The sequence below is a fragment of the Sturnus vulgaris genome, chromosome 16, assembly GCF_052056855.1.
Source record: "Sturnus vulgaris isolate bStuVul1 chromosome 16, bStuVul1.hap1, whole genome shotgun sequence".
In the NCBI taxonomy this organism is placed as follows: domain Eukaryota; kingdom Metazoa; phylum Chordata; class Aves; order Passeriformes; family Sturnidae; genus Sturnus; species Sturnus vulgaris.
Window position 1 is genome coordinate 7,686,845 of NC_142258.1, and position 24,255 is coordinate 7,711,099.

Below are 24,255 nucleotides of genomic sequence, written 5' to 3' on the forward strand. Positions count from 1 at the left end.
ACTGCTGATAAAAGACTCCAGAGAAAAATGTCCCAGCACATTCCTCAATCATTTCAGAAGTACCACTGTAAACTAGCAAGCCTAACTACACTGGGTTTTAGGCAGAGCAGATCTTTAGCTTTGTGTTGGTTCATCAATGCAGGGAACAACTGGGGTGTGACTGTGTATTTACCACACTGGTCAGAAAAGCATCCTATACTGCTGCAGATAATGCTCTGTAGCTAGACTTCTTAATAACCAGTTTTCCTTTGCAAAGATATATGAGAGCTGGAAACAATGATAATACCTGCAGAATCATCTTTTATTATTTTTCTTTCATAGCAAAACAAACTGGAGCATATGAATATATACAAGAGGCAATAAAAATGGGGAACAGAATATAGGAGGATCTTATGAATCAAATTAATAAATTCATGTAAACCTATGCCTACATTGTTATGCTGATGTATGCAGCTTTTTTGGCTCATGTACAGTGCCACCAGGTTACTCAGTGTTTCCCACACTAGGCTATCATCCCCCACCAGGCATTGCTGGTTTGCTCGGGTGAGTTGCAATCCAAACACAGGAGCTGCAGTGATGCTCCCCTCCCAGACAGTTATTCCAGAGCATAGACACAAACATGTTTGTTTGGAACTCCTTTCCCCACAGGCTCTCATCATCACAGCACTCACCTGTTACACATCATGATTGGAGCCACCTCCAAAACCCTCAGCACCAAATGCAGAATTCAGCTTTGTGTTGGTGCCAGGGGGAGAAGGGCAGGGAGTGCATGCTGTGAGGTGTCTCTCTGGGAGATCCATGGTTTTCAAAGCCTGTTTGCATAGAAGTCAGGATATGTCAGTGGAGATAAGGAAGGCAAACATGTGAGGGTGACAAGAGAGGCAGGAGAGACACCAGGAGATTTGGGGAGCTGCTGGCAGAGGAGGGCTGGGAGGGGTGAGTGAGATTTTTGAGGGGGGCTGTGGAAGGGTTTGGAAATGAGTGTTTCCAAATCCTCTCTTCCTTTCCTGCTGTCCCAGGCACGGAACATTTCATGTCATCATAGTCCAACCCCCAGCTCAGCACCAGCACCTCTGCAGTGAGGCTGCAGAAAGGATACAACCAGAAGGGGACAAAACCCCAGAGGTTTTTATTTCTGCCATCAGGGAGAATGGAGAAAAGTGTGAAGGCAACACTGGGAAGAACCAGTGAGAGCTTCCTGCTTCCCTCTCCTCCCCTAGCAGAGGGCTGGGGGATCTGGGAGCAGTGCAGAGCTCTTCTCATTCCTCCCCATGACCTCCCCATTTCTGGTAGCCCTGGAGGAGGACAGGTGTCCCCTGCAGCCTGGCAAACCTGGTTCCAGCCTCCTCTGCCCCAGCTCAGGACTAGTCCTCTTCCTGGGTCCATCTCAATATATTATATTTAGAATTACATAACCAAATTCATGTCTAATTTAGCCTAACCTCATCAATGATTAAACAATAAAACTCACTATTGCTCTTCTATCTAATCCAGGAGGCATCATAATGAACTAGCACGTCTGGAAGAAACGCAAACAGCTGAGCAGTTGCAGACAGAGATCCCGAGCAGGGATGAAAGCCCAGCCAGGGCGTTTAATGAGTGTCTGGGTTACCACTTCAAAGAGTTTCATTGTTCCAGGCTCCCCTGTCCCTTGGCACCTTGCAGTCAAGGTCCCTGTTTCCAGGTGCCAAATGCAGGTTGTAAGGGTGAAGTACAGATGAGTGCAAGCACTGGATCAGGGAAGCTGAGAGGTGCTGGATCTGTCCCACCTGCAGGTAACAGCCATCCATCCCTCCACTCTGAGCTCTGATGGTTTGGGAGCTGGCAGCAGAGAGCTGGCCCTTCCTCTGGCACAGCTCACCTGTGACCCAGGAGAGGGATTCAGTTTTCAGGAGCCACCAGAGCACACCAACATTGCTCCTTACTGGAGCTGCTTTGATGTAAGAGAATATTCAGTGATAATTACCAGTGAAAACACTTCACCCACGGAGAGTGCCTCCCCCCTTTTTCTGCCAGATTTTCAAGGCATGATGTACCTCTTGTCTTTTCTCTCAGGCGTTTTGGAGAGCTGGTCATTTGAGGACAAGGAGGAAAAATCAGTAATGTGCTACTTTGGCAAGGCTCTGAAGCTTGCCTTCATTTAAAACCTGCCAATAGCTTAACCAAATACAAGACAGTTTTCATTAAAATATTGCCAAAACAATCCATTCTTTTGGAATATCATATCCATATTAAAAACAAAATTGATGCAGAATTGTTAGTCAGATCTTTACATCTCAAACATAAAACTAATATGACTTTTTCAAATTTTCTAGAAATCTGGACGAGGTTGAATTAAAATTCCTGGACCAAAATCCTTTTTCAAATCTGTTGTTCTGTGTAGCATTCAAAGCTCAGGCTCTCATCACTGGTTATCATTAGATGCAGCCCAGGCAACAAGTGTTATTTGTATAGCTGGCATCAACAAAACCTGAACCTTTTCCTCTAGCTCACAGCTAATCTTTGTTAAGCCACTGCAGAAAGTAAGGCTGCTTCTTTACACATCTGGTTTGTTTTGGTTCATTTTCATCCTATTATTTCCCACAATCACATGGTATAATTATCTGATCTATAATTTACGCTGCTATTCAGAGAAGTATAAATAGTTTACTTTATTGCTCCAGGAGCACAGCATGTCCAGATAACATCAATATTTTATTTATCTCTGTTTCTGTCTGTGTTTGGTTATCTAGGTGCTTATTAAGTACGGAATTATTATAATAGCTGAGAATAAATAGTAACTGAAAAGAAGCAAAAATAAGACTGGAAACAAAATGAGTCTGAAACAGTGTCTGGTCTTTGTGTCCCTCTCCTGTCCACCAAGTATCTGAAAAAAAAAAAAAAAAAAAAAGAGTATTTTCAGGGAATTTCCAAAGAGCTAAACCCACCTCCTTGGGTGGGGATGGATAATTCTCATTAGTGGTGTCTCTCACATCTCCAGAAACTGTAACGACTTTGTCTTAGCTGGCAGGTCTGAATCGAACCTCTTCCATTTTCATGGTTCTTAAAAGCAAATGAAATCCTCCAGGGTGTTGTTTTTGATCACCAATTCGAATTTCATCATCTTGACAGCGATATAAAGTGACACCCAAAATTCAAGCAAGAATTGAGTTGAATGGAACTTCATACAAATAGACTTGTTTACAAGAAATGAAACAACTTCCTAATTTATTAAAAAGTGACTTGGGTAATTAAAGGAAAATTGGAAAATTCTGTGTTGGTTCAATCTTATCTTAATACAGCAAGAACGTTAACAGCCCCAATCTTCTGACACATTACACAGTGATGGTGGCTTCTGAAGCATTCAGCTTTTAATGTGGATTCCAAGTTAAGTGGGCTAAATGCATGCAGAAAGCTGCAGAAAAAGTCACAAAGTTTATGAGCCTGATCCTGCATTGCTTGTGCATCAAGAGCTTAAGCAGATCCAATCCCATGTGCTAATCTATTTTATGAATTGTTCACTCACATTCAGTTTGGATATATAGATGGAAAAAGAAACATTACTCCCTAATGGAAGAGAGAAGGAAGGCATAACAAGCACCAACAACTTGCTATTCAGTGGTTTGGTTGGTGTCTCATCAACACAAAAAATTAAAGTATGAGAATAATAATGCAGGCACATAAACATATGATAATGTTACAACCATATATTTTTGCTCAAAAATCACTTACCTTTCCCCTTTTGTGCATAGAAATATTTTCTGAAACCTAATGACACTCATGTAGAAATAGCAATGGGTGATTTCAACAAAATGTTTTCCCTGCAGCTGCTCAAATTTTGTTAAGTTTTAAGAGAGAATCTACAGGGGGTTTTCACTGTTACAGATAATGAGGAAGTGAGGGAGGAAAAGGTGCAGAGCCAACACTGTAAGGACAAACTGTAAGGACAAATACTGAACATTTTGGAGTCTCTTGCTCAGCTTTTGGGTTGGTTGAAATTCTGAGCAATTAACTTATTTTCAAAAAATCTAAATAGCCAGTAACAAAATGCAAAAATAAAAAATCCACTCTTAAAATAAATTTTCCTGATTTTTTTCCCTTCCACACGATTTTCACAAGCTTCCCCAAACCCATCACTTCCCAAGCTCTCCAGGTACTGTAATACATTGTCACGGCTCTCCTGTGGAGGAACATCATCTTTCATGCCACAATACAGCCACCATAAAGACAGGATCCCATAGTGGGATTGCTGTCATGGTGTAACATAAATAATTACAAGGATTGTTCAGAAAAGAAATTTCAACTCTCACAGTCCCTCACTTTCTCTTCGAGAAATAAAGGTAGTTCTGAAAAAAATAGGCCAATATGATTTATGTACAATGTTATTAATTTGTTTTGGGATGGGTTTTTGGTTTTTTTTTTGCATTTCAGCCATATTTTCTAATATTAAATTGTGGTTTTACTATTGCCTGTGTAATACAAGCTTGCTTAAAGAACAAATGAGTACCAAAGGGAGCTGTTTTCTGGGTGTTTTCAGGGACATATATACAGGCTTGTGCAGGTAGCCCATCATTACCACAGTTAGCATTACACAGTTCCCATCCCACTAGAATATTCAAGTCATAAGTACTGTAGGCAGCAAAATAGCCAGCATGCCAGCAGGCCATTAGTTAGCTCATGCCAGACACTACATACATTATTTGTGGCAGGCTTCTACTTTGAGAATAATGATAAAAAAGCTTGTGATGAGGACAAGCCCCAATGGTCCATCACTAGGAGCTGTATGGCTGTTGCAAATACTGCAGTCAGCCAGCCTGATGTGCTGGATTATACCTGGCACCAATTGGATAAGATACTGAGGTCTTGAGAAAAATAATGTGATTTTTTTGAAGAAAGGTAATGTACAACTTCTCTAGTGTCAGAAAGCTTCAGAGCAGAGGACCTCTTTGAACCCAAGGCTGAGAGATTTCACCACCAAGAGCTATGTTCTCTGTGAGTGGGTTAATTCAAAATGTTCTTACCTGAACCTGGATACACTCAGGAGGCCCAGCCATGAACAAATCCTTCCTACAGCAGGTCCTACAAAAATACAGACAGCAGAGAGACCAAAGTCTGTTCTGCCTGGATTCACTCCAGGAATGCTGGTGCAGAACCATTCCAGCAGAAAACAGTAATTTAGGCAGTGAAGTTGTCTGGTTGCATCCATGGAGTTCCCCCTACATGTGTGCACTGTGCATACAGATACACAAGCGTGAGTTAAAAACCAAAATTTAAAATTGTCAGTACTGAACTGGGACAGGAAAGTCAGCCATAGGCTCTTAAAGTTGTTTTGGGGACAGGTTCCTTTATAGAAAACTGAGAATGTGTAGAAAAGCAAAACCTGAGCTTCTCACTTCCAGGATTTTTTCAGTTGCCCAAGCAGAGCTTTGTCTCTGCACAAACAATGGTGTTCAGAAGCTGCAACAACTGCCACACAATTGATGGGCTCAAGAATAACAAGCTGACGAGTGGATTTGGCATCCCCACAGCCAGAGCCCAAAGATTTATTGCACTGGAGTAGTGCACGTCAGTGCTCTTTATCACTGGAGTCCCACAGCAGATTTATACATGCTGACGTTAATTGAAAAGGAATAAAGACACACATTCTCCTGACAACTGGGGCTCGCTCAGCATCTCTGCCTGGCAGCCCAGCAACCACTGCTCTCATCAGGGTCAGGCACCTGGCACTGAGAATAGCCCCACAGAGAAACAGGGTCACAGCTGGGCTCTCTGTTGAAGGGTGCTTTAACCAAATGCCAGCTATATTTCCAAGGAATCTATTCATCTTCTGGAGCTCTAACCTCAACTCCATTAAATGCATCTCCTCCCTTGTTTCTCATGACCTAAATGTTTCATGATGTCTTCTTTATATGCCTAAAAGAAGATGGGCTTCCCCCCTGTTATTTAGTTTGTTCTGCAGAGAAGTAAGAGAGTCCTTCCCCTGCTTTACAGCAGTCCTTGTTTCCATAACATAACCTGGCTCTGGTCTGGTTGTTTGAACCTTCCCACTGCCATTTCCATTACTACCAGAGTGTCACTCCATGTGTTTTCTTATCTGGGTCATTTGCCAAGTCAGTGGTAGGCACTGACTGCTAGAAGGAAAACCTAAAATCCAAGCAGAATGGAGTAAATAAGCAGCAAATTGTTCTCTCTTCTGCATGTTAAGAATAAGTGGGCGTTGTGCTTGATAATCTTTCCCTAAGGCCAAGTGCTTCGGCAGGATCACAGAGGCTTCTTACATAAAATATAACTCCAGTTCCTGCTCTTCCACACCACCTGGCCAGGGGACACAGCAGCCTCACTCTGCCCCCTTGGAAACCCCAGATATTATATGGGAGCAGAGTCAAAGCAGCTCCCTCACTGCTGAAAATCCCCCTGGAAAGCCCAGGCTCAGCACCTGCCAGGATATGGGGGGGTCTCATGGACTCTCCTGGAAGGTGCTGCTTTCACAAGCTCACCTGCAAATTCCTGGCTTTGAGGATGAGCAGCTGCTCACAACTTCCAAGAGGTTTTTTAGGGTTATTCTGTCCTGATGGATACCTGTGAGTCCTGCCACTGACTCAGCCTACATTGTCCTGTGCCAGGGCCCAGGCACCTCCCTGCAGGGAGGAACAGCAAATGCCATTCCAGGCTAAGCTAGTTTTATAAGGAGACAAACCTTGTTATTTCTTCCCTGGACCTTATTGGCTTTTTGTTGTTTCCATTAACTTTTAAGAGTTTAATAAATATGCCCAATTTTAAAAAATAAAGTGTTTTCCCAGCCCTGGAAATTGGATTTTCCATGTTGTCAAAATACAACAGCTGTTTTAAACTGATCACCAGGAGAAATCACTGAAACAACACTTCTGAATATTTTCTGTTATTTCACTGTGAATAAAACACAAATTATTTGGAATTTAGTATCTAAATTGATTGTGTTCTCTGTTGTATAAACCCAGTGAAAAAGCAAAACTAGCAAAGAACATCTTTACCTATGGGATGACTTGACTTAGTCTTTTCTGCTCAGCTGCTCATTGGCCAAATCTTAAATATAGTGACTCCATTCATTAGTGTATTTAATCTCTTTTGTGATGGTAAAAGTCAGACTTAAAAATAGCAGGACTAACACAGTGACCCGATGAGACTTTACATAAAATCAACGGGAAGTCTTAATGGTGCTCCTGTCTCAGAAACATGTAAATGATGGCAAAGAAAAGAGATCATGCCCAGATATAATCCAGTTTCCCTTGGTTTTCCTTCAGAGCTCACCAACCCCACAATTATTGGAGCACAGTGGTAGCTCAAAGTCACCTTGGTTAAACCAGCCAAGCTTCACTCTGTGCATTCCCTGCTCTGCACCAACGTCTGGCTGAATTAAAATAGGTGTGAACCCTTCCGAAAAGCTGAAAGGTCTTTGCAAGGATAAAAGTGTTACTTGATTACAAGTAAGGTGTCAGCTGAGGAAAAAACACAGTTAATTTAAGGACTGCAGGACCTTAAAGGTGGCCCAGTTGTCCAGAGGCTCTGGCAAGTGAGGTCAGGTACAGCACCTGCCTAATTACTCCCCTGGGCTAAATGTGGGCATGACCATTGGGTCACTATTGAAAAGCAACTCCACTGACTCTCAATAGATGCAGAAATTAAATAGCAACTTACTAAAAACCTGCATTTCTTTCTGAAAATGCAGTACATATTTAAAAGCCTTTCCAGTAATCCCAGAATTATAATTTAGGAATGCCTGGATTTTAATCTAGCCTCTGTGGAACTCTGCTTTACCCAGCCTCTTCCAAAGCAAATCTAATCAGTTTACAGCTACTGCAAGCCCCAAGAAAAATAATGTGGAGTCTTTGATAAAAATTGAGCTGCCTTTCCTGATGATTCCCATGTTACTGCATGGGGTAAACTGTAATGAAATATGGGCAGTGCAGTGAAGGCCTTCCCCTCTCCTCAGCTCATGTTCAAATTATTATTATAAAAACATTTCCAACAAAGCCATATTTATTTGGCCCAGGCTCTAGGGCAAAAATTCTCTATCTGATGTTTAAATAATGACAACCAATTTGCAGGGTACTGGTAATCTTAGATCAATTGCCCACAAGCGGTTAAAAAAAATAAAATTAAACCCCCTTCTCTGCACAGTCTTCAGCAGAATGTGAGCAGGCTGCAAAGTGGGAAAGCTGCAGAGCAGGGAGAGAATCAGACCAATAGGCTTTGTGACATTGTGCAACCAGCTGCTGCAATCCCGAAGAAAATGCTATTTAAAAGTCTACTTCCAATGAAAACCTTTGTCTTCACACCTGTAAGCTACACAGAGTAACTCGCTTTCTTCTACTATTTTCTTCTTTTGTTTTCTTATCTTCTGGCTGAAATGCTGAGGTTTGGGTCACCAGGAACACATTCCCTCCAATGCACTTCTTCTTCCTCAGTGGAACAGGACACGGCGTGCGAGAAGCGGCTCTGCAGCACAGCCTGGCTGACACAGCTGCACTCCCCTGACACTGGGGCCAGCAGCAGCCATCCCTGCAGGGAACAGGCCAGTGGGTCTGACTGCAGAAGGAACCATCCTTGCACAAGACAAAGAACTCAGGTCAGAAGACTTTGAAGGTGCTCTGAGTCTCAGCTGCACCCACCCAGTGCAGCCAGGCTCCACCTGCCCCATGGGGGCACAGGGAAATGTTCCTATGACCCTCTGAAAGGAATAGCAGCAATCTTCCCTCAGGACTGTAAGGCTTCCCAACAGAGTTCCACCACAGAGACAAAATTCTCTGTAAAAATCTATACGGCATTCAAGCAGTCTCTACAGAGCTGCTCTCTTCAAGTTCATTCCAATTAACAAGCTGGGTGCTTACAGTTTAAAAAAAAGCACAGTTATTTGGTTTTGCCTCATAAGCAAGAGCTAGTTACAAAAATACTTGGTATTTTTAGTACAATCTGGAATATTGTAACTGGGCTACATAAAATATCTCATTTTCTGACTTCTTTTTCTCAGCATGATTAACTCTCTCCCTCACTCTTGCTCTCTATTTCTGCAGCCTGTGGGCTGTCACTGAAACAACTGCAAACTGGACACTTTGGTTTCTTCTTTCTGATCACTCCTGATTAACTTAAAGTTCTGAATTTCAAAATATTCCAGTAAGAAACACATCCCTCCACAGTCTCAGTGGGTGAGGATAAAGCAGGGTTATACACCCACTGCTGCTGTCACCCAGCAACACATCTGGCTAACAGCTGCCTTCTGTCATAAAGCCACATTTAAAAGACTTGATCAGCCCTCAGCTGCAAGAAGGAAAATTCAAAACAAACCTGCTGATTTCAGTGACATTTCAGTGACTGGGTGTAAGCACGATGTGAGTGTGGAGCTGTTTCCTTTTGCTGGCCCACAGCTGCCTCCCACCAGCAGCACACACAAGATGGAACTACACCAGGCAAGGTGGCCCCTGCAAAGGATTTTTCTTTCTTGCTGCACCTCCCAGGCAAAGCTGGACCTTTTATTTGGGGAATAGAAGAGCCCTGAGCACAGAGCTGCAGGATTCCCCCCAGCAATAATTCAGCCTCACTGGAGACAACCAACTTAATGCAATCTTAATGTGATAAACTGCTAACTTGATTGGATTCAATGAGATGTAAATTATTAGATTCAATAAGTACACAGAGACCATTTCACCTTACATTCTGCTCAAGAGGGCTCTGCCTTCAGTCTCTTCATCATTCCTCTTAATTATATGCAATGCATCATAGAGATGGGAACAGTTTGGGACTTATGCTGTCCTCTGACTCCTCACAAGCATCCACAGTGTTCCCTTCTGGGTAGAGCATCTTTTATTGAAAACTTTTTTCAGAACAGCAGCCATCACTTACAGACACAAACTGATCTTCAGCATGGTCAAATTTGATCTAAAAAAAGTCTGTTCACCCATATTTCTGCAAAATTCCCACATGTTTAAGGCAGAGAATGTCTTCCCATGTGGATTAATTTTTATTAAGCAAAAACTTTGTGGCAACCAGCAGACTTTCATAGCTTCTTATTCACTGAAAGATTCTTTAAAATCTGTTCTGCTGAGCAAATAAATCTGTACTACCATTCCAAAAAAGGGGAAAAAATGATGGGACACGAAATATGTACAAAGAGATTCACAAAAATATGAGTCCAAAGCAGTGTCTCTGGGCTTGTAAAACTCAAGTGGGATTTACATTACCCTGTGGTTCATAAACATTTTGAAAAGATTTCTTCTTATAGCCTTTTTCAGAATCTGACTCAGACAAGGGATTTTAAAAATTATACTTAGCTGGTGTATTTCTAATCAAAGAAAAGTGTTGGTTTACACTTTGTGCACTCTGTGCCACTCACCTTCTCCTCACCTATAATTTCCTTGTCTGCCATTTGGAGGGTTTTTTACCAACCACCTCCTCACATAGTATTTTCAGATGTTTCCAATTTACCAAGATGTAATTCATAATTATCCCCTTTTTTTTGACAATTAACCTTTGCTGTGAGGAAGGCACACTTTCCACTTTACAGATGTTGCTTCTTTGTTGAACAAGGCCCACAGACTTCTTCAATATATAGTCCTTCATGTTAAAAGCCTTTGAGAAAATAACACATAATCTTTTGATCCTATTAAGAACACCATAGTGTACCATTTAGCAGAGATATAGGTATTCCTTCACTTCAGGCATCTCTGAAAGGAATTCTTTAAATAAAAGAACTCCTACTAGAATTTGTTCAACAGTTTTATACTGAATAAAGCTCTGTCAAAATAAAGATTCTGACTGATGTTCTCAAAGGATTTGTTTAGGAAATCAAAGCCAAAACAGTTAATTTCAGACACCACACCTCATTTTGCCTTAGAGGAGTGTTTCAGAGATCCCAAGTGATGTTAAGGCTGTTGCCCTATAGTTCCCCAAATACAGGCACTTACTGTGACATTCTTCATCTATATTTCTTCATCTATACTTATGACTTCATCATCTATACTTTTATCAGAGTATCATCTGCAGGGAACCTGTTGAAGTGTCTCTAAAGTATTTTTGGTGTTGGATTTGGGAGAAGAGGGCAGAAAAACGAGGAAGAGATTGGGAAATCCATTCAGCTCTCAACCAGGACCTCTACAGCCATCACCTCACCTTGATGGTGAAGGAAAATGTGAACTTCTTGAGGACAATCTGAACTGAGCATTTTGGGGTGTGAGGTAGCTTCGAGAGAGGTCAAGCCTAATCAAGCCCTTAGCTGGCAGTACTTTTACAGGCTCTGCCTCCAGAAAATTAACTCCTCATCCAGAACTGGGTGTTTCCTTCCCAAGTGCATGCTGCCATGTGCTCCTCTGAAAGGTCAGACAGAAGCCTTAGAGCATTGTTTTCACACAGGTTGTTAATGCTCAGCCTTAGAAACCCAAAGGAAGGCACAAAGTTCATTCTGCTAGATTAATACAAATAGGGACTTTTATTTCCCATTGACTTATGTGCACTTAGCCATATTATCACCTGGTACTAATGTGTAGCCCAAAGGACAGGATTTGAGCCCAGCTTTAATTAGTTTACTGTAATGAGGTAAACCACATTTCACCTTTCTAAGGAAGTAATTATTTGCACTCTTCTTGCTTTTCAGTACTTGCACCACCTTCTTCATTTGCAGTGGGGTGAAGCTACTGCCTGATTTATCAGAAATTCAGCAGGACCAGTACATATATACAGAAATGACAAGGAAAAGCTCCTGGAAACGGCACAATGGACCAGAGGTAAGAAAAAGGCCAAACCCAGCCTTGAGACAAAGTGCTTTAAAGACATGCCACCTCTTGAGTGTCCATCTTTGGCAGGGAAGGGGCCAGTCTGCTGCCCTGTGGTCCCCCAGTGTCCCTGAGGCACCCCGTGTGCTGAGCTGGCCATGAGCATTTCCAGGACACTGCCAGGGAGCTCTGCACCTCGCAGAGGGGCTGGGGGATGTCCTGAGCTCCAGGCTCCAGGGATGGCTCAGGGGGGCAGGACCTGCTCAGCACCACAGCCCTGCTGGTGTCAGCCAGCCTGGAAGGAGGAAGGAAACAGGTCTGCAGTAGGGATCATGGAAACTAAACAAAAATGGGGACTTGGAAGTTGTTTTGGCTTCACAGGGCAGCTCTGCCCATACCTGGGGATTATGCAGCAAGCTGTTTTTATGCAGTGTACAGGAATACTTTCCAATTTCTGAATGCAACAACATGAAGGATTCCCAAGCTGAGGCTTCTCCCACTTTCCCTTAACTCAGGACACTTACATGAGTGTAAAAGTAAGCTAAAATAAGAAACCCAGACATTGAAAAAATATTTGGGTATCAATAAAGTACATTCAAGATAGTTAGGGATAACATCTCCTAAAGGGGAAGCTTTTAGTTTTTACAAATGAATAGGACAAATAAAATATTTATTTTTAAAAAGGGGGCATTTTTTCTTTAAAAGTGGATTTGATCCTGCTTTCACAATGCTAGCCCCTGCAGGTGCTAAGCAGCTCCTGCCCTCTGGGGAGCAAATGGGCCAGGGCTGCCCTAATAGCAGAGACTGTTGTCTCCATATGAAATAATCACCTGATTTTCAAAAAGTGTTCAGAGGGACTGTTGCCTAAGTGATTCTGAAAATCCCAGTTGTTAGTCTCGTTCTAAATAAAATTGAGTAAGAGCCTCCCTCTGGCTCAGCATATTCTAGCTAAGCTCTTCTTGGATATTTGCCCTTTTTTTTTTTTTTTTTCCAGAAAAGGTATTGCTGCTGCAAAAAATTAACTCAGGTTTTTAAACCACCTCATCTATAAAAAAGGATAATGTTAAACAAGAGAGCCATGAAGTAAGAATGATCAAATACTTCCATGTGTTATCCTCAATTAGACTGTAAATCTGGCCACACCAGTTCACTTCAGGGCATCTGCTCACATTTAATTTAATGATTGTTTTAATTTTTCATTGTTTAAAACCACTCAACCACTTATCAAAAGCCAGTTCTGCTCCTAGAGTTGGGCATAAAGACTTCTTGCTCAGCTCCACTGAAAGGTCCCTTTTTTTTCCAGGTATGCTGGACCCTGTGGAGCTGTGTAAGTCCAGACCATGGGGTTTCTCAGGCAGAATTCCATATGTGGGATCAGATCCTCAGACATCTCCTTGGGATAGTTGCTTGCTTTTATCAGAGGAAAGCTGGGTGCTATTTCCTTCCCAAAACTGTCAAGAGGCTGTTTCCTCTCCAGCTTTTTGTTTATTTAAGGAATCTCAGAGGCTGAACTCACATGAAATAATGCAGATAAAGGATTCATGTCCTTCTCCAAACAGCTTCAGTACATGGGTCATTTTCTGTAGGGTCAGTCAGATGTGTGCAGAAACTCTGGAGCAACTGTTAAAGCCATGTGGAGCAGTGCTAGCACTGGAAATGCAGCATTTATCTTGTTAATACAAATGATGGCATCAATTGACACATAAGGTCTGAAGTCCTCAGCTCATACTGGACACTGTACAGAAAATAAATTGACCATCCCTACCTCAAAGAGCTTCCATTCTATAAAACTGTGGCAAAAAAAAAGAGAATAAATTCTTGTCACAGTGGTGCTGGCAGAGGTGTGGTCTCTTCACGTTCAGAGAGCTCTGGCTCAGTCCTGCAGCCCCCGAGCTGTGTCACCCTGGAAAAGCTTGCAGGGGCTCAGAGCCCAAGGGAAAGCCCCTGAGAGGCAGCAAGAAGCAGCAGCCAGAAAAAGCCACATTCAGGGTCAGCATCCTTGAGCTTCACAAAGTGATCCAATATAAACTCAGAACTTCTTCTGAGCCAAGGCTTAGATTGTATTTTTAAGTCCCACTGATTACACCTAGGAAGATGAGACAGTCAGGGGATGTCAGTTTGTGGCAAGACAAGAAAGCCAAAGGAAAGGAAGTCCATAATTCTTGCACACAAGTCAAAAAAACTTCTGCTGTCTTTAGGAAAGAGGCCCCATTCTCAGGAGTGCTGAGTTTTTCTCCATTAATACTAAGAGCACAAACCTTTAAAATCCACCCTCAGTTTATTTTTCCATGGCAGCTTTCCCTGCAGCATTCATCCCCGAAAATCCTGATCTCCAGAATAAGAGTTGTGCATATAATGGGTGTATAATTTGTAAAATCTAAATGTCTGTACCTTCCAAATTTTTTAAATCATCCCCTACTGTTTTGTTTGTTTTCTTTGTTTAATTTACTTTTCAAATAACAACTCAATTTTGGAATGTAAACACCGTGTCAAAGCAAAAGCTAGAATGCTTGAGAAAAATGATTCCGCTTATCCAAAGCAAATGTCTCCAGTTTTTCTCCCAAAGTATTTGCTGAATATCATCTGAATTCACTGAAAGCTTCAGATCTGCTGAAAATGCTGTTGTTGGGTTTGGGACTTTTCAAAAAAAAACCAACTTTGCATTCACTGAAAGCAACTTCCCATTACGAGATTGGCTCTATTGTGAGACGGATTCTAAAATCATGAGATGTTAAAAAACAAAAGTGAGACTCTTCAGTCCTCTGGCCTGTAAGCTTTGCTTCGTCCCTCAGCTTATCTGTGCAAGCTAATCTTTGCTACTCTGTAGTACAGAAACTTATTTTTTCTTTTAAATGAAACTGAGAATCTTATGTAATTGAATGACTCCAGCATCAAATATTGTGATACAATCTCAATTTGGGAGACTTGCAACTGCAGATGTCTTAGGGCTAAAAGCTATCATTTCCCTGAGTCTGGTCTGATTGTGTAGAATTACTGCAGCCTTTCCTCAGCACAGCAGATGGTGGAGGCTCAAGGGAATCAGTTCCAGGTCCCTGACTCTCCTTCCCATCCCTGCCCTAACAGTCCATTATTTTGCCACTGGCAAGGAAAATGCCCCATTCTCATGCATGATGCTCACCTTAGAGAAGACACGAGCAGAAGTGCAATGGCCACCTTCTCTTGCAGATGCTCACCCCAGCCTTCCTTGCATTGCAGAAATTTGCTGGGGTCAACCTGCAAGCAAAATCAGATGCTTGCCCTTCCCCACCCCTATGTGGCACAGACACCCTGGAATCACAGGCAACAGCCCACCTGAGATGACAGCAGGGGCTGAGAAACCACCAAATTACCCCAGATGGATGACCAAATTGAGGAGAACTCCAAATTCATAGAATTATGAAACCTCTGGGGCCCAGTGCAAGGGTAATTGTCTACTTTAGTTTTTGAGTGCAATTACCAGCACTAATGGCTACAGGGACAGATTCCAAGCAAGCACTATTTAAAACTCATAACTGGAGGGTTTGGGATAATGCTAAAGCCAAGCAGATAATCTTTATAAAAGAAGAAAACAAAACTGTGATTACACCAGTGCCATGTTCGCCTGATATTATAAATTATGTGGAAGTTATACCAGGACACACCATACTGAGAAGGAACAATCTGGATTTTTTTTTTTTTTTTTTTTTTTTGCAAATGCTGTCGGTGGTTCATATCCAGACATTGGTCATTAGATCTAGTTTTATTGCAGCTATAAAAGAAGTGAGTCAACAGCTTAGTCACATCAGGCAGGATATGCTTCAAGCACAGCCTGAATGAAAGAATGAAGTTAAACACTGAGAAATACATGGTAATTAGAAAAAGAATCCTAATAGTTTCTTCCCTAAACCAGCACGAGGTAAGGTGTAGGATTGACTTCAAACCAGACTGCATGGCACCTGCAAGGCAGCAGGGTGTGGACTTAAAGGAAATAAGCTGGGCTTATCAGCACGTATATCAGGACAGCAGTTTATTAGCTATCACTACAGGTCTTCTGGCTTTCAAGGGTATCAGGTATCTTCATCTTGTAAGAGAAATGCAAAGAAAGATATGAAATCGGGTTCTTGTCCTACACCTGCTGCCTGTTGACTCCATTTGTGCAGATTATCTAATTACTCAAGGCAGGTTCTGTCAGTGTGGAGGCTATAGAATAAATAAGAGAAACAAGTCAGCAGGCTCTGCTAACTTCAACATGCCATGTGAAAATGGAGTGACCTTTCAAGGGTGATCCAGAAGGGAGTCTGATGGATACCTTGGACCATTATTTATTATTCCAAACTGAAGCAGTAGCTAAGCACTGTGCTTGCAGGAAGAGAAGAGAAAGATACAGCGAGTGGGACATGAAGAGAGGAAGGCAGGAAACTTCTGCAGGTAAGTCAAAATTATCACTGCAGGACTAGAAATAAATCCTTCACAGACAGCATGGCAGATTTATACCACTCTAGGCTTGATTCCAGAGGCTGGAAAGTTGGAGTGAGTTTTTCAGTGTAGTTTTATTTTAGTGTGGGTACAAGACAAAATCTCAACACTGAAGAAGTTTAATGACATTATATTCTCAAGGGAAACATTAAATATGTAGAGACATGGTCACATATGCCTCCTATCTAATGGCAAAGACTAACATTTTCTATTGCAATAGAAAATATGAATGGGATTTTATGAGTGAGACACAGAGCAGGGGACTGTGGATTTTCTCCTGAACCCCCGGAGGCCAACAAAAGGCCAATGTTTCTGTAAGCACTTAACGAGGTCTTTGCAAGGCTGGTTTGCAATATGTGCAAAACCGGGACATTAACTTTTCCTTTGGGATCCACGGATGCAAAGGATCTGTGAGGAAGGATCAATATGGGTAAAAGTGAATATGCCCCCAGAGGACGGTGAATGAAATGCGTTGGGTTTTGTTTGTAAGAGACAAAGTACACGGATAAAACCACCAAAGCACCTAAATCTTACAGACACCTCGTGGCCTGAGTCGCTGATGGTTTGATGATTCGCTGCCAGTTTGATGCTGGAATGGCGTGGTGGGAACCAGAGCAGCAGCGTGGGTACCAAATCTCTTGAAGGAAGTGTCCAGTCAGTGCTGCTGTGCTGGGAACTGCACGTGGGTGAGGCAGGGAATGACCTACGGGAGGAACCTCCCTCTAAACACTCACAAAGCCAAAATCTTCCAGCAGAGGGGAAGCCTCCTCAGACTCCCATCACACATCTCGGGCTCACAGCCAGGCAGGGCTGGGGGACACAGCTCCAGCCTCCCCAAGGGCTGCTCTGCCCCAGGTTCTGTTGGTGCCACTGGGACACACACACAGCCACTGCTCCACCTCCACCTTGCTGTCAGAGCAGCCTCCACCCAAGGGAATACCCTTCCCATGGACTGGGAGGAGGTGGGGGAAGCTGCTGCAGTTCTGCTGCTTTATTCTGCTTTGTCCTCAGTGTGCAATTACCCAAAACACAGAGTCATAAGACACAATTTACAATTCTTGCAGCTTTTGGGCATCCCACGGTATGGGGTTATAGATAGAATTGGTAGTAGGATGCAGCAGATAGAGACAGCACTCTAATTACAGATTTACATTAAGAGGAAGGTTTAAAAGCTAATAGGACATTATTAGAATAATGATCCCTAGATGTTCTCCCAGCTGAACATCTGCCATTACTAATTAAAAACAAATTAAAGTCAACCTGTTCAAAGAGAAATCAATATTTACAGAAACTAGATACCACCCTAATGTTAGACATGGTGCTGACCTACAAGTCCCTTCCCACATGCCACACCAAATCAAGAATCTCAAAAAGCACGTTGGTTATAAACTGGAGCCTGTGCAAAAACTACCTTTGTAAAACCGACTAGAAATTTGACTCATGTACAGCCTGTTTGTCTCTTTCATTAGTCAGCTGCCCAACAGCTCTAAATGATTGCCTCATAAAATGATAGGTTACCCACTTTGTCAGACTAGTGTGTCATTTTTTCCAAAAGCAGGTTAGAAATTGCATTTCGAGTGGCAGATGAAAATAATCTTGCAGCCTCTGTCTCCTCAGTTTGCATTCCTGATTACTATTGAACAGTGTCATTTTGTGAGCAGAATCTGCATCAATCTCACTACATGGCAATGTAAGAGTCAGTCCTGGAAGTGAAGGCATACAGTTACAGACAGAAAACAATTAGGCAGAAAAATTACAATAGCAAATAGCTTTGAAATCCATTAGCTACCTCAAACTGCAAAACAAGTGCTTATTGAATTGTACAACCATCACAAAACTACAAATCCCTGAAAATGGGGAAACACTGTCTGATCCAAAATGTATTTTAAGATCTACCACCAGTATCATGCAAGAGAAGTTCAAAAATATGTGAGCTCATACAAAGACTAAAAGAAGAGCATCCAACTCACGGCTGCAGTGAGCTCCTTGCTAGCACAGTACCCCATCAATATTTGCCTGCACAGGAAGTTAACAAAATTAACAGGGGGTCACTTGTATCAGCTGGCCCAGGACACTGGCTGGTACAAAGGAAAAAAAAAAGGAAAGGGTTGAAATCCTCCTAATGATTTTCCTTTCCCTTCTAACATAAACTCAAATCTATTAAAAAATATTAAAGCCAAGTCTGACTCTGGAATTTAATTTTGCCATTGATCTGACAAAGCCCTTGCATATCAACCACGAGGAGCAGATGCACGACGAGCAGCTTGAGGCCTCAGACTGGAACTGTTGGCCACTGACAGCTTCCACAGGCAAAGATCAGTGGCCCCTTTGGAAAACACTGTTCTGTTTATGTCTGGAAGAAAAGCTCTGTGGTCAGTAAGTGCTCTAGTGTTCCCAGGCCAACGGCAGTGGAAGAGAAGAGTCAATGGCAGAGGAGTCTCTGCTTTTATAGCAGTGCCCAAGTTGGACATCAGGGGCCAATAGCAAGCACTGCATGACCCTGCATTTCTGATTCCATAGGCTGTGTTATTGGAGACTTCTGTGTTTGCAGTGTGGGAGCAATAAAGAGCAAAGGCAAGAAATAAAGAGCCTCCGGGTGCTGACATAAAATTAAATCCTGACTTCTCTTTCAAGTTCAAGGTAGGAAAATCACAGCTGTATGTCTTTGTCAAAAGTGTGCCCAAGCACTAATATCATCAAGGATAGAAACTTTTACCATGTAATCTTACCACACACTGTATATCATCCAGAGCCTTTGTGGACTTGGATGTAAAACAAACTAACCCTCTTTAAAACATGCCAGCAAGCAGGATTTGGCCCTGTTTAAGTAACTTTAGATTACCGATGCCTGTTCCACAGGGAGACCAAAACACCCTTCAGGGTAATATCTGATTAGAGGAGAAACAGTTGTTGGCCTCTAGGAAACTGCAAATAATTTTTTGTTCAAGCCCACAGGGATTTTTGCAAGGCCTGCTGAGCCAATTTAAACGGGGAAAAATATCTGAGAACCCTGCAATAATATTCTCTGCAGTTTTCTAAAACCCAGATCCCGCTCATCCCACTCAGTGAAGCAATCTGACCGAAGTTAATGAAACCAGTCCCCACCTAGAAGCCAGGCTCGCTGCAGCTCTGCTGCTGCACACAGAATTGCTCCGTGGTCTCGGCTGAGTTGAGCCACATCAGGTTGTTTGCAGTCACATCCCTCTCCCTGCTCATACTGACAAGTTCAATTCTTTCAGTTTGTTTTCCTCCCCCTTTTTTTTTTCTTCCTTTCTTCAGTGATGTGTTCCAACATTTTTTCCTCCTGCCATAGACAGAGGCAGGTGAACTGCAGAATAAACATAAAGATATCAGAGCGCTGCACCTGCCTGTAAAATGACATGAATTTAATCAAAACCATTTCCAGTGTCAGGGCTCAGGCACACAACTGGTCTTGTTGCTCTTCCCCTGGGCAACTGCTGGTGGTGCCTCTAGTGTAGGCTTGGACATATGTCTGACATCAGCAGCAAGCACTAAGTGGAGCTGTAGGGGGATTGTATTATTTGATTTCTGATTATGTAGAGCTTCCTTCCTTTTGTGCTCTCATTGACCTCATGGATTACAGTAAAGCTGTGGGTAACCCGAGACGGATTCTGCTTATGCCTCACTTATGCCAGAGTAAATCAAGCAAAATCATGGCACAGTCAGTGGAACTACACGAGAGTAAGACTGGATACAAAGCTCATTAACATTTTTAATGGCACTATTTTTTGATTAAGCAGTTACTCTTTTTACCTAGAACAAAAACAACAAACAAAGTTGACCCTGAAGGAGGAGAACATGTGTCCACTGACAGACAAATTACTCTTGCTGAAAATTCAAAATAAGAATTTTTTTATATCAAGGAAATAAAACCAAATTAATAGTGGCTTTTATAACCACTTAAAGCATCCAACTGCAAGAAGGTATTTTTATTGTATCTGCTAAATGTGGTACCTAAAAATACCCACGTTACCTAGAAAGTGAGAAAAAACTCAGTCTTTTTTTCTGATCGTATTATAACAGTTACATCTAATTCAAAGTATATCAGACAAGAAAAGTGGAGTTCAAGGAAGCCAGAACCTTTAATCTACTTAATTAATAGGGAGCATAGCATGTGAAAGCTTTATGTAAAATGAGAAAGTAATCTTATTCTGCTCAGGCTGGCTGTTCATTTGGTGGATAGGCAGAAGTTATCAAGGGGCCTTGCAATTTATTTAATTGGCTACAAAATCAGAGTCTGCATCAGCCTCTTTTCCATGGAGCCTCACTCCTTTTGTGCCTCCTGTTCCTTCCCACAGAAAATGAAGGTGATGCTGCAGAACCTTCCTTCATTCCCAGCAGAGTCTGGCTGCACTCAGCTGGCAGGTGCTGCTCAGTGTGCTCAGCACTCATGCAGCTGCAGGGGCTGCAGGGGCTAAAGGAGCTGCAGGGGCTGCAGGACTGCAGAGGCTGCAGGGCTGCAGGGGCTAAAGGAGCTGCAGGGGTTCAGGGCTGCAGGGGCTAAAGGAGCTGCAGGGGCTGCAGGGCTGCAGGGGCTGAAGGAGCTGCAGGGGCTGCCAGGGTTCAGGGTTGCAGGAGCTGGAGAGGCTGCAGGGGCTGCAGGGCTGCAGGGCTGCAGGGGTGCTGCTGTGTGTGCCCGTGACAGGCACAGCCATGCCAGAGCCAGCCCTCTGACAGGACGCTCTGTGTAGGAGCCCTGTCACCAGCCAGTGACGACTGTGCCACACAGGAGCCAGCCCAGCCCCATGAACAGGAGCATTGATGTGGCTGCAGCTCGCTGAGCTCCAGTGACACAAAAGCACCAACAAGTAAATACAGGGAGGATTATGCATTTTCTTCAAGAAAAGCTCCAAATCCAAATCATGTAGCTTATTCTGAGACGTGCAGGGAGGGTTTAACCACACCAGCCAAACACGGTATTTGCATAGGAAACCCTAAACTACAGAACAGAGTACTCAACTTTGTGACTTGATCCTGAAATGAGGCCTAATGAGGTTTAGCCTGGCAAATAGTAATGCACTGTGATGTTGTAATAATACCTTTTTTTCTAATAATTAGTAAAAATGATTGGTACAATGATTTAAAAATAAGATAATCTAAACTGTTTTCTCCCTTCTTCTTAGTATTCACAGGCTGGAGTTGATTTCTGCTCAGTAATGGGGTAAGGAAGTGTCACCTCCATTTGTCAGCATTCTACTGTGAGATCTGTGCATGCCACACCTTTTCTACAGTTAAACCACTTGGAATTTCCAGCCCAAGCAAACTTGAATATTCGAGTACTTTCTTATCCAACTTTTTAAAATCACAGTAGAGGAAATGCAGAGTCTGTGACATGAATCTCATGTGCTTTCTTTTCACCCTGGGGAGAGGATAAATTAGCCTCCATCTTCAGAAGTATTTGTCAAGTAGTTACATTTTAATCTTAATTTATTTGTGTTGAAATCCAGCAAAGGATTTAAGCATATGCTTATGCTAAAGATATGAATTAGCCCAGTAATTTCATAGTTAAGCATCATACAAGTACATCATGCAAGCTCCTGATGGATCCTTTTCACTTTCTTGTCTTTCAGAAAGCATTTGACTTCTGTTGTGTTACAGATTTATCTCAAAAACCACCTGTATGCTGACTATTGCAAAAATAGCACTAATTTGTCATAACCACTGCAAACTGGACAGGTGAAATGAGTTTATTTCAGTGCACATTTCTATCAGATGTTTTCAATGTAACCTGAAAAGAATACAGTGGAAAATCAGGTGTATCATCTACCAATTAAACACACACAAAACACAGTTTGTTTTGTAACTCTTCTTGAAAACAAAACTTCTTTAAAACAGACGTGAGGTTAAATCTCATGTTCAGGCATTTATCACATCTGTTTTCTGTTCCCTTGGAAAATGTACTCACAATAGAGCTCAAATTAATTACAATGAGATTTGTCAGTTGAAACCTAAAAGGGAGTTCAGGGAATAAACATTTAATTCTAGAAGGAAATAATTGGTGTTTAAAAGCTTTAAACTTGTTTTCAGTAGGTTCACATAGGCAAAGCTCCATTACAGACAGTGTTTGAGACCTGCTGTAACCTTCCTGGAGTCTCCAAGGAGATACAAGGCCAGAGGAAGAAGAGATGAAGAGGAGTCTACAGGGCTGTGGAGCCTGAGGGTGCAGGCTATGGACCTGCAGCACAAGCTGCAGAAGCCATGATGCATCCACTGCCTTCCCTGGCAACAAGAAACACTTCTGACCTTAGAAATTAATAAATCTTCACTATTTTCTGGTAAAACTGGAGCCTGCCAATGCATATACATGAAAGTTCTAGTAAAGAGCTTTCATAATTACCTTTTTTGTCCTTAACAGCTTTGATGAAAACATGGAAAGGTCTCCCTCACCTTCCAAGTCTGGAGAGACCTTCAGAATGCTATTGATAAAGACAGTTCTTTCACTCAAAAGGATGAGAATTTGACTCAATTATCCTGCAGCCTAACACTACGGAAAGATAAAAATATTACTTTGAAGAAAGGGTTCCATTGCAACAAAATTACATACAAGCATCTAATAAGGTATAATCTGAGACTTGTCATTCCTATAGGTATGATTTTCTCTGTGGCAGCTCTGAGTTTAATTCCTGCAGCACTACAACACAGGTACAACAGCCTTGATCAGACCCTAACCAAGTTCTCTTGCCAATGCCCCTGGCCTCTTGAACTGCTAACACACATATTTTTGGCCAAATGACACCTGTTCCTTCGAGAGACTTCTTTACCTTCACACAGCCTCTCCCAAACCCTTTACACACTCCATTCATTGCCCTTCCAGTTTCACCTTTGCTATCTTCCAGGCATGTTACTCACACCAGTGTGTTGCCACAACACAACATTTGGTTCCTCCCAGCTCCCTCAGTAAATGGCATTTGTCTCTTGAAGTCACCAGTGCTTTTGTTCCACAGCCGACTGGATGGGGGTGTGTGTGACTAACTTGTCACTCCATCCTCCTGCCCCCAGGATCACTGTCTGGCTGTTTCTAGGAAGGCTCATTTCCTCAGAAAAAAAATAAAACAAGCCCGACCAAGTTCAAGTGCCTCTGGAATTTTAAAGTGGAGTGCATGTACCTGTTATTGTTATGTAGCATGCCATGAAAATAAACTGCTCTCAGGAAAAGAATAAACATTCACTGTTTGAGCATGTGGCTGTTTAGGAGATGAGCTTCAGGAACTGAAGGCTCCAGGGGCATCTGCCTGTTAATTCAGCAGCAGAGCAGTGGTCTCCTCACTGTGACCCTGATGTTACACGTAAATGTCATTCCTTTAGAAAATAGCAAGAAGCTTAAAAATAAATAGCTATAAGTAGAAACAAACATTGTGGTTAGTTTTGAATTGGCTTTATTGACATTTCTGTCTGGGTTTCTGTTACTGCACAATTCAGAGAGGAGAACAACCAAAATAATTTCATTTAGACCAAAAGTGGTTTGAAGTTGTTTGAAGGACAAAAGCCCCTCCAAATACCATTTACACACAGAACACAAGAGCAATTTTCAACTTTACTTTGGGTCCTTAATTCTGATATATTACAAAGTATTTCACTAATCTTACTTCAGTGAAGCAAAAGCAAATCTGATGTGGAAACCCAGTTCATCCTGCCTTAGAAAGTCTTGATGCAGCAAGGCAGAAAAGTTCTTCAAGAAGGTTCAATTAAGCTAACTGAGGTACAAGGAGCAGATTTTCTTTCTGTGGCCTCTCCATTTGCAGGGCAGGAGAGAGGGAACTGTTAGTGAATGTGAACAAATTTCCCAGATTTCCTCCTCATACAATAGGAACATGTCACGGGCATCAGAGCCTCCTGTGAGGCTCTACTGAGACATCCAGGTGGGAAGATAGGAAAAGATTCTTACTACAATCAGCTCTCCTCAGCACAGGAGCAGCTACCTGAACTATGCCCTGGGGACAGCTCTAGCTCTGAGGAAACATATGCTTCTATTATAGAAATAGGCCTCTCCAGGGAAGCCTATTGCTCAGGATGTTCAAAACTAGGCCAGTCTTAAAAGTGGCAGCAGCACAACAGAAAA

At 42.3% G+C, this 24,255-nt stretch overlaps 1 long non-coding RNA gene across 1 annotated transcript in view; it reads right to left on the bottom strand.

The window, feature by feature from the left end:
* Positions 1-2,378: 2,378 nt before the first annotated feature.
* Positions 2,379-24,255, bottom strand: part of LOC148221899 (uncharacterized) — a 66,024-nt gene continuing 44,147 nt past the window's right edge. Inside the window, exons 2-3 of the long non-coding RNA XR_015807133.1 lie at positions 5,001-5,058; positions 2,379-2,866 (exon numbers count right to left, since the gene is read on the bottom strand). This is a non-coding gene — a long non-coding RNA (uncharacterized LOC148221899). The remainder of the gene's footprint in view (positions 2,867-5,000; positions 5,059-24,255) is intronic.